This window comes from Camelina sativa, chromosome 3 (assembly GCF_000633955.1).
Source record: "Camelina sativa cultivar DH55 chromosome 3, Cs, whole genome shotgun sequence".
Classification (NCBI taxonomy): Eukaryota; Viridiplantae; Streptophyta; class Magnoliopsida; order Brassicales; family Brassicaceae; genus Camelina; species Camelina sativa.
This window is the reverse complement of record NC_025687.1, coordinates 18849885-18860590: the sequence shown is the minus strand read 5'-3', so window position 1 is coordinate 18860590 and position 10706 is coordinate 18849885.

The window sequence follows — 10706 nt, the reverse complement described above, 5'->3', positions numbered from 1 at the left end:
TCTGAGATTCGAACTTGGTCAATTCATTAGTTCAGATTATGCTTGTTGTTTTGCTTGTGATTGAATGTTAGGTTCTCAACACATGAGGTTTGTGTAGGGACCTGAATGGTGGGCGGGTTTATGTCCCACGTTTTGTTTGACTCTGGAGCAACTCATTGCTTCATTACGCCGGAGTGCGCTTCTATCAGCGGAGATCCCGGTGAGAGTACGGGTGTTGTCAGGGTTGCAGGAGGGAAGTTCCTGAGAGTCTGTGGTCGTGTGAGAGATGTGGAGATTCTGATTGCAGGAGAGTCGAGACCGGCAGATTTGATCATCAGTCGAGTGGAGTTGTATGATGTGATTTTGGGTATGGATTGGTTACATCGTTATAGGGTGCATTTGGACTGTTACAGGGGCAGAGTTGTATTTGAGCGCCCAGAAGAGAAGTTGGTTTTCGAGGGAGTGAGACCGACTTCGGGGAGTCTCGTGATCTCGGCTATGCAGGCCGGGAAGATGATCAAGAAGGGGCGTGAAGCCTATTTGGTTACAATCTCGATGCCGGAGTCTGTGGGGCAGTCTTCTGTCAGAGGTATTCGGGTTGTGGAGGAGTTTGAGGATGTGTTCCATTCGTTGTAGGGGTTACCACCATCTCGGTTTGATCCCTTCACGATAGAGTTGGAACCGGGGACAACGTCGTTGTCTAAGGCGCCCTACAGGATGGCTCCAGGAGAGATGGCGGAGCTAAAGAAGCAGTTGGAGGATTTATTGAGTAAGGGCTTTATCCGTCCTAGTTGTTCACCGTGGGGAGCAGGGGTGTTGTTCGTTAAGAAGAAGGACGAGATTTTTCGGTTATGTATCGACTACCAGGGTTTGAACCGGGTCACTGTGAAGAACAAGTACCCTCTCCCGAGGATTGATGAGTTGTTGGATCAGTTGAGGGGTTCTACTTGGTTCTCCAAGATTGACTTGGCATCGGGTTATCATCATATTCCGATACATGAGGCAGATGTGAGGAAGAATGCCTTCAGGACGAGATACGGGCATTATGAGTTTGTGGCGATGCCTTTTGGTTTGACGAACGCGCCAGCTGCGTTTATGAGATTGATGAACAGCGTGATCCAGGAGTTTCTAGATGTGTCTGTCATCATTTTCATCGACGACATCCTGGTATTCTAAGAGTCCTGAGGAGCATGCAGTACATTTGAGGGCAGTTTTGGAGAAGCTGCGGGAGCAGAAGTTGTTTACTAAGCTGAGTAAGTGCAGTTTCTGGCAGCGCGAGATGGGGTTCCTAGGCAACATTGTTTCTGCAGAGGGAGTTTCGGTGGATCCCGAGAAGATTAAGGCCATTAGTGAGTGGCCAAGGCCTCAGAGTGCCACTGAGATTCGGAGTTTTCTGGGCTTAGCAGGTTACTACAGGAGGTTTGTTCCAGGATTTGCGAGTATGGCACAGCCGATGACTAAGCTTACAGGGAAGGATGTCCCATTTGTGTGGTCATCAGAGTGTGAGGCGAGTTTTGTAAGTCTCAAGCAGATGTTGACTACCACTCCGGTATTAGCACTGCCTGAGCAGAACGAGCCCTATGTTGTGTATACAGATGCTTCTGGAGTGGGGGTTTGGTTGTGTGCTTATGCAGCAGGGGAAGGTTATGTTACGCTTCGCGGCAGTTGCGGAAGCACGAGGCTAATTACCATACTCATGATCTGGAGATGGCAGCACTGATTTTTGCTCTGAAGATTTGGAGGTCTTATTTGTATGGCGGGAAGGTACAGGTATTTACAGATCACAAGAGTTTGAAGTACATTTTCACTCAGCTAGAGCTGAATTTGAGACAGAGGCGTTGGATGGAGCTAGTAGCGGATTATGATCTAGACATAGCTTACCATCCTAGTAAGGTTAATCTAGTTGCTGATGCCTTGAGTCGGAAGCGGGCGGCTACGGCTCAGGAGCAGGATATGGAGGTATGGATAGGTGAGATTAGTGCATTGAGGTTGTGTTCTATCTCACAGGACCCTTTAGGTTTGGAGGCAACTGATCGAGCGGATTTGCTGAGTAGAGTGCGGTTAGCTCAGGAGAGTGATGAGGGACTGGTGAGTGCCTCTAAGGCTGAAGGTTCGGAGTATCAGGTCTCTGCTAATGGTATTATCCTTGTGCATGGTCGGGTGTGTGTGCCCAAGGGTGAGGATTTGAGGCAGGAGATACTGAAAGAGGCTCATTCGAGCAAGTTCTCTATTCATCCATGAGCGACCAAGATGTATCGTGACCTCAAGCGGTATTATCACTAGGTCGGGATGAAGAAGGACGTAGCCGATTTGGTTGCGAAGTGTGACACCTATCAGCTAGTGAAGGCGGAACATCAGGTTCCTGGTGGTTTATTGCAGAGTTTGCACATTCCAGAGTGGAAATGGGATTTGATCACGATGGATTTCATGGTGGGATTACCTGTGTCGAGGACGTTTGATGCGATTTGGGTCATTGTGGACCGTTTGACTAAGTCTACGCACTTCCTAGCCATCAAGAAGACTGATGGAGCAGCAGTTTTGGCCAGGAAGTACATGAGAGAGATATTCAGATTGCATGGTGTGCCTGCTAGTATTGTGTCTGATAGAGATTCCAAGTTCACTTTGGTGTTCTGGAACGCGTGATGTGATCATGAGACCATCCCAGACGACCCTTGAGTCTTGCTCACCACGAACGAAGTCAAAGGTCAACTTTTCTAGCCAAACTACTATTTGTGATACATTCTTACCTCATTGAGAGCATATCTCGAGGTGGAATCAGTCCAATCAGAGTTCAGATGAAGAAGTTATTCATTTTACAACTCAAGTGAACTCATGGCTACGCGATTTGGACCTACGAGTATTCAAAGGAGGTGTCCGACCAATTCAAAAGGATTCAAGGTATGAACCAAAATGTTCTGGAATCTTGATCCATCCTAGAATCACTGAGAATTGGAAGCACATTAAAAGAAGTTCATACTTGAAAGATATGGATATTTCAAATCAGTGGATCTGCCCATGTCCCAGTTTCGCGTCTGAGCCAAAGATCGTGTTACACAGACTAACTCAGCATCAATTTCGACATGAAATCGGTTGGAGGATGTTTATGGATCTCTTATGTTTCCAACAAGCCCAAGAACACAAGATCTGGCCAACAAACCACAAAGTTACGCTTCATTTGCCAAAGGAGGTCAACCTAGTTCTTCACATGAAGAATTTTAGGTCCAGTTGGTTTAGGTGCTTCCAGAATTATGTTTGGCAACCAGGAGGTGTTTCTACTAAGCCCAATGTGAAGAAATGGTACAACCCATGTTGTTTCTCATCAGCAAGTTGGACCAAAGAGTCAAAGAGAGAAAAGATCAAAGAAACCCTTAATGGGTCAGTTCAAGAGCTTATGGCTAAATAGAGCATGGGAGATACTATTGGGGATGATACCTATCAAGTACAGCCCACTTTGAGCCTAATTCAAGTCCAAGAAAGCCCAAAATAATCACTTTTTTTTGTGGTCAAAGAGGAGTGACGAAAATTGAGTTCAACTCACCTTGGGAAGGACACCTTGGGAAGACAAAGTTCAAGAGTTGAATCTTCATTAAACTATCTATCTTTATTGTGTTTTAGTTTCAAGAATAATACTTGGCTTTGTCACCAAGTTTTCTATCTCTATATAAACTCATGTAATCTCATTTGAGAATCATCAATCAATTTTCCTTTTCATTTTAGAGTCTATCTCTTTGTTCTTTGTCTAGAACATTTCTTTGTTTCTTGGTGTGTAATATCCAAGCAACAGCCTCCTTTTGATGGAGTAGTGTGTCATATCTAGCAGTGATTGGAGTTGGGAATATCAGCAGCCTTCCGCAACTGCTGTGCGACCCCTCAATCCATCAAATTTCCCTTGTTGCATCTTGCACCTTGGCGAGTTTCTATCATTTTTAGTCCGGCTGAGTGATCCCCGAATTTTGGGCGTATCAAGGCGTTTCAGGCAGAGATGGGCACGAAGGTGCATATGAGTATAGCCTACCATCCTCAGACGGACGGTCAGTCAGAGAGGACGATCCAAATTTTGGAGGATTTACTGAGGATGTGTGTGTTGGATTGGGGTGGTCACTGGGCAGATCATCTGAACCTGGTAAAGTTTGCTTACAACAACAGCTACCAGGCGAGTATTGGGATGGCTCCTTATGAGGCATTGTATGGGAGGCCTTGTCGTACACCGTTATGCTGGACTCAGGTGGGGGAGAGGAGCATTTATGGTGCAGATTTTGTTCAGGAGACCTCGGAGAAGATTCGGGTTCTGAGGCTGAACATGAAGGAGGCTCAAGATCGGCAGAAGAGCTATGCTGATAAGAGGAGGAAGGATCTTGAGTTTCAGGTTGGCGATAGAGTGTACCTCAAGATGTTCATGTTGTGGGGTCCGACCCTCAAGATGGCCATGTTGCGGGGTCCGAACAGGTCATTGTCAGAGACTAAGTTGAGTCCGAGGTACATGGGTCCGTTCAGAGTGGTTGAGCGGGTGGGACCAGTGGCATACCGGCTGGAGTTGCCTGAGGTTATGTGTGCGTTCCACAAGGTATTTCATGTGTCGATGCTGAGGATGTGTCTTCACGAGGGTGATCGGTTGTTGGCTAAGATTACTGAGGATCTTCAGCCCAACATGACCTTGGAGGCGAGACCGTTGAGGGTGCGCGAGAGGAGAGTCAAGGAACTTCAGAAGAAGAAGATTCCTTTGATGAGAGTCATGTGGGACTGTGATGGAGTAGAGGAACAGACTTGGGAGCCCGAGGCGAGGATGAAGGCAAGGTTTAAGAAGTGTTTTGAGAAGCAGGCCGCGACTTGAGCTTGTCTAGCCGGGTACAAGTTGTAGTCTGTGGCTGGAGCGGGTACGAAGTATTCCAGCCCATCTCTCTTGATACTTGGTCGCTTAGGGGTGGTTGGTTGTGCGACTAAGTACCAAGATGAGGTGGTGTTTGGGATGCGGGTTAATGGATTGGATCGTGATATCTTATTTTTCTTATGTATTTTCGTTAGGGTTGTAACGATTATGACATTTTTTGAGATTAATAAGATGAGTGTTTTTCTTTATTTTTGACTGTTATTGTCATGGGAAAAAGAGAGAGGGAAAGTTTCCATAAATAGGAACTTTCCACAGAAAGGAAGTTTCCTGAGTAAGAAAGTTTCTAAAAAGAGAAATTTTGTGGAAAGTGTTGAGGTAGATCTAGTCGGGAGATACTCGAGGGCATCAGACTTCTTTGCTCAAGGCCATGAGGGCCCAACTCATGTGATACCGATAGCTCGATGGACTTTGTGTCCGGAGGGTGGGAGTGGTATGTTGGTTCGGATGACGATCCGAGAGCGCGCTTTAGGGTGACGACCCAAGAGCGGGATATTTGGGACTCCCTGGATATCGTAGTTGGGAGCCAGTATGTCTCGAGGGTTGCGACCCGAGAGCGGGGGGAGTGTGTGTGAGTGACTTCCTGGATGTCGTAGCTTAGGGCGGTTGGCCTTATAGCGAGCCAACATGATTCGTTGGTTGCGACAACGGACAGGGGAAGCACTCAGTTGTGAGCAAATAGGATCTTGGATGTGAGTATATTGACTAGAGGGAGACCTCAGGGTTCAGTCGGAGGTGTGCGGGCTGTTGCGATAGTTGCACGGGAAACCTTGGCTGACGGTATTTAAGTCCAGTCGGAGGATGTGCGAGCCGTGTTGACGGTGGCACGGAGGTCCTTGACGGATGGACGATGCTGTGGGATTCGAGGACGAATCCTTGTTGGTGGGGGAGAATTGTAACATCAGCGAACCAGAAATTATATTTGTGGTCTGAGTGTCGATCGACACCATAGGTGTGTTGATCGACACCATCATTTCCAATTTTGATTGGTTTGTTTTAATTGCTGTTTGGTTCAATTGGAAACCCGTAAACCAAGTATATAAGAGGAGAAGCGACGAACTAAGGGTTTTAGGTTGTCTTGTTTTGTCGCCGTTGAGTGAGAGAAGAGAGAAAAAGGAGAGAAAGTGTTGGAGAGCGTTGAGAGTGTTCTTGAGAGATTTTTGTCTTGTTCTTGGTGTTTTTGGAGAGATTTATGGCTGCGAAAGGGAGAGCTGTTATTGGGAACGAAGGAGAAGCTTCCTAAGGTGTTGGTTCCACCGTTTCTCATTCCAATCTTCCTGTAAAAGAGGTGAGTGCTTGACCATGGTTGATCTAAGCCTGAGGTCTCTTTTTATTGGCTGTTCTTTTTCTTTTTATGGTGTTTGCTTGCTTGGGTTTGTTGTTTTCGGGTTTCCCATAGGTTCCTGAGGCATTTGGGTGAGTTTGGGACGGTTTTGAGATGATTTGAAACGGAGGTTCGTCGTTCGTGTTCATGCAGTTCGCGTCTGCAGAGGCAGTGTCGGTCGACACCACTCAGTATCGATCAACACCGAGATAGCGTCGGTCGACACCACTCTGTGCCAGCGTCGATCGACACCGAGTTAGTGTCGGTCGACACCAGTCTCATCCGAGGCTTGTTTTCCTGGTTTGATGTATTGTTTGTGTTTGTTTGCTTGCTTAAACCTGAGGGTCTCATTTTCTTGTGTGTATAACCTAGTAGATGGGAGGACGGCCTCACTAAGTATTTATGATAATACTTACGCATCTCAATTGTTGTTAGTGATGTGCAGGTAAAGGTAAAGTGTGATCGTGGAATCAAGACGATGAGGAGGAGGATGTTCTAGAGGCTTGATTGATTGTGGTCTAGCTATTGTTAGGTTGCTAGTGTTGAGTTGATAGAACATTGTAGGATGTTGGAACTTAGTTATTTCATTGTTGGTTTTTGGTTTATTGCATTGTTGGTTATTGGATTGTTATTGTTGGAATTCATGTTGGATTTATGGAATTGTTTTGTTATCCGCTGATGTTGATTGTTGCTTGGATGTTAGTGGGTATGAGATCACTAGTGAATTGATATTATTATATAAAAAAAAGGGTTGTTTCATTTTGATTTGTTTTTTAGTTGAAAATAGTCTCCCTCAAAATCATACTCTTTAAGATAGAATTTTACAGGATTTTTGAAAGAAGAAAAAAACTGTATTTTATGGGAAATCAAAACTGAAACAAGTCTCACCTCTTCACGACCTCTAGTTCTTCCCCACTCCTCCGCTCCAATCCCACCACCAGCAAATTTGATTGCTTCCTCTCTCGTTTCAGATTCAAGTTTTTAAATTGATTACAATTTGTTTTGCATTTGGCAGTCTCAAGATATATACAAATGACTGAAGATCATTTTCTTCTTCTTTTTGTGCTTTTTTTTCCTTCATCTTATTCTTAGTAACTCCTTTTTTTTTATGGAGCTGCTTGTATGGCTGCTACTCTCTGTTTTTGTTAGTTTTAGTGAGCTCTTACTTCTTCTTTTTTGGTTAAACTCCTCTGCTCTTTCTTTGCAAGTCACAACAAATCTTATCCACATTAAACTCTTGTCACCTCAAAGACAATACACAATACTACAGAACAAGCAACACACATGTAAATCAATCTCCTAAGCTTACTTCTCATCAATCTTATCCCTTTTTAATCCAGAAAGATAAAAACATAGAACATAAGATTGTTTTGGTAGGCTATGTTGTCCATGTGATGATCATGATGAGATGGTGGTGTTTCTTTGCTATTATCATTGCTAATGCTATTGTGATTGGACGGCGTAGTACCGTAGAGGTATTGTCGTTGAAGTTGTTGTTGTAATGGTGATGATTGTGTTTGTTGTGTACGTTGTCGCTGAACACAGAAATGAATTCGTTGTTAAACCTGTCAAAGTGGTGGTTTCCGATGCTGGAGGCAAGTGGTGCAAGGTAAGCGATGAATTTGCTGATTGAACGATGGTCAGTCTCAGGACAAATCGATGAGAAGTCGAGAGCACCCATCATCGTCATCTGAGTTCTAAAGACAATTTTCTTTTTTTGTTGTAAAGTATCCTAAAATCTCCCAAAATCTAATAATAAAATCTCACCAAATCACAAGATATTTTTAAAAAATATATTAAAACTCTAACAAATCACCAAAAATCTTCTAAAAGCTCAATCAAATCTTGCAAAATCCTAAAATATTAAAATCCCACCAACTCCCTTAAAATACAAGTTATGAATCTGTAAGTCTCTACGAATTTATATATGACCTACTGAAGTTTGTTTTTTCATATGTAAACCATCAAGAAGTTTTCTACTGTGTACCTGTAACAATTTTGTAGCTGGAAAACAAAATACAAATTCAAAAAACATTTCGAGCGATTCATACTTTTGTAAATCAGAATTCTAAACTCAACGTTCTTCAACCAATCAACAAGTTGTAAGGTTTTATTTACGGAGATATTATAAGAAATTATAATTAATTCTATTTATAATAAATCATGTTAAAAAGCATCTAATCATTCTTTCAACATTTTATTATTGTATAGAACCTCTCAAAGTATATCTTTAACTTCTCCTAAATCTATACTTTGTTGTAAAACACTTAGTGGACTCCATAGACCGGCCCGTTCACAGTCCATTAGGACATGGCCTTACGGCCCATGTACGGCCCATACCATGTGTCATGGCCTTAGACCCATTAGTCCATTAGTTTATGTCCTATGTCGGTTTGGGCTTTAGCCCTTGTACGCTACCAATATATGTAACCTCATTCGATTATCATTAATAAGACTAAGAGATTTCACTTCCTAAATTCTCTAGTTTACAACACGTTATCAGCACGATAGCCTCTAACCCTAAACCCTAAAGCAGCCGCCGCTTCCTAAACCCTAAAACCCTAAGGCAGCCGCCGATCTTCTTCTCTCTTTCCTAAACCCTAAACTATCTTCGTTCTTGCTTCCATCCGAGATCAAAACCTCTTTCTGTTCGAAGATCTCCTTGTTCACGAGCATACCTTAAGCTCGTGATCAAGCTTCTATCGACAGCTTGATCGAGATTCTTGGTGCGTGTTCGGGGGTGAGTTCGTCTGTTCGTGGTTCGTGATTCCGGACGAGAGAAGTACCTAGCGGTTCGTGGGAAGTTGTTCGTTGTTCTGTCCGCGGAAGCTGTTCGTGATCCAGTTCGTGGTTCTGTCCGTGATCCAGTTCGTGGTTCTGTCCGTGATCCGGTTCGTAGGTTCGGTCCGTGGTTCTGTTCGTGGTCCGTGAGCGAGAGAGAGTTAAAAACCGAGGTCTGTTAGCTCCCGGTTCATATCCAGTCAGATCCAAATCGGTGAAAGGTAAAATATGGCCGAACCCTCTTAAAACCCTATGATCCGAATTTGGACTTAAACATACAGAACCCTAAGACAAACAAGTACACAACCAACAAAGTTTAAGATCTCTAAAACCTAAAACTTAAAACCTGTTGGCGTTTAGGTTGTTAGATTCCTTGAGAATTAAAACCAATTATATGATGAATGGAATTTGGTTGTTTGCTGCTTGTTGTGATGCATAAGAACCTAGAAATATTTTGTTGTTTAAACATGTTCTAGGATATCAAAACCGGACCATCCATGCATCATACTGAAAAACGGATCATATATAAAGATAGGATCTATTCAAGCATAATTGTTCATGTAAATTTCGGCTGCATGAATCATGTTCTAGGATTGTTAAGACTCAAAACCGAATTTGATAAACTTGAGTTAAGGGTTGAAAATTCCGATTGAACTAAAACTTTTGTTAAGTTCCTATAAACTTTAAAACATAAAATCGGAAATTAAAACTATGATTAGGATAAGTTCCTAATCGGTTATAGTAATTATCTAAAACCCATTAAAACAATATTTGCTAAATCCTAGAAAGAAAAGGAAATTTAAGAAAAAGGAAATCCTATCTAGAAAAAATAAGGAAATTGTTGCATGCATACATATTTGATTTTGTTGTCTTTGCATGCATGATTTTAAACCATACGAAATCCATAATAGGCAAGAGCATGTTTCGGTCTCAAATACCGCATGGCCCAGGGCATGTTTTCGGTCTCAAATACCGCATGGCCCAAGGACATGTTTCGGTCTCAAATACCGCATGGTCCAAGGCATGTTTCGGTCTCAAATACCGCATGACCTGAATAAATGTTTGTTGCATGATTCGATCTCAAATATCGCATGCTAACTATCAGTTGTCTACATCATATACTTGCAAGCTTCTGGAAAGAACTACTTGGAATGGGTGAAAGACACCGAAATCCACCTAATGTCAAATGGCCTAGCTGGTTGCATTGATGAGGAAGTTGAGAGCACTGACAAGAAAAAGAACAAGTGTCTCCAATATATGCACCATCACATTGCGGAGAGTCTCAAGAGCCAGTACCTCTTCATAGACAATCCACTCGCCCTTTGGACACAGCTTAAACGCCGTTACGGGCACCAAAAGACGGTGCTCCTTCCAAAGGCCGAGTTTGATTGGAAGAAACTAAGGATCCAGGATTACAAATCCGTGGAGGAATATAACTCTGAGCTTTTTAGGATTGTCTCACTCCTTAGGTTATGTGGAAAAGAGGTGACTGAAAAGGAGCTGATAGAAAAGACCTTGTCTACTTTCAGCCCTAACAATAGAGTTCTTCAGCAACAGTATCGGCATCAAGGCTTTGCCGATTATGGGGCACTCATTGAATGTTTACTGCTAGCTGAGCAGAATGATGAGTTGCTGCTGATGAACAGTGCTATGAGACCTCCCGGTACAGCCCCATTACCGGAAGCAAATAAGGTTGATTTGGGAAAGAAAACTACAATGGAGTCTAAGGAGCCAAAA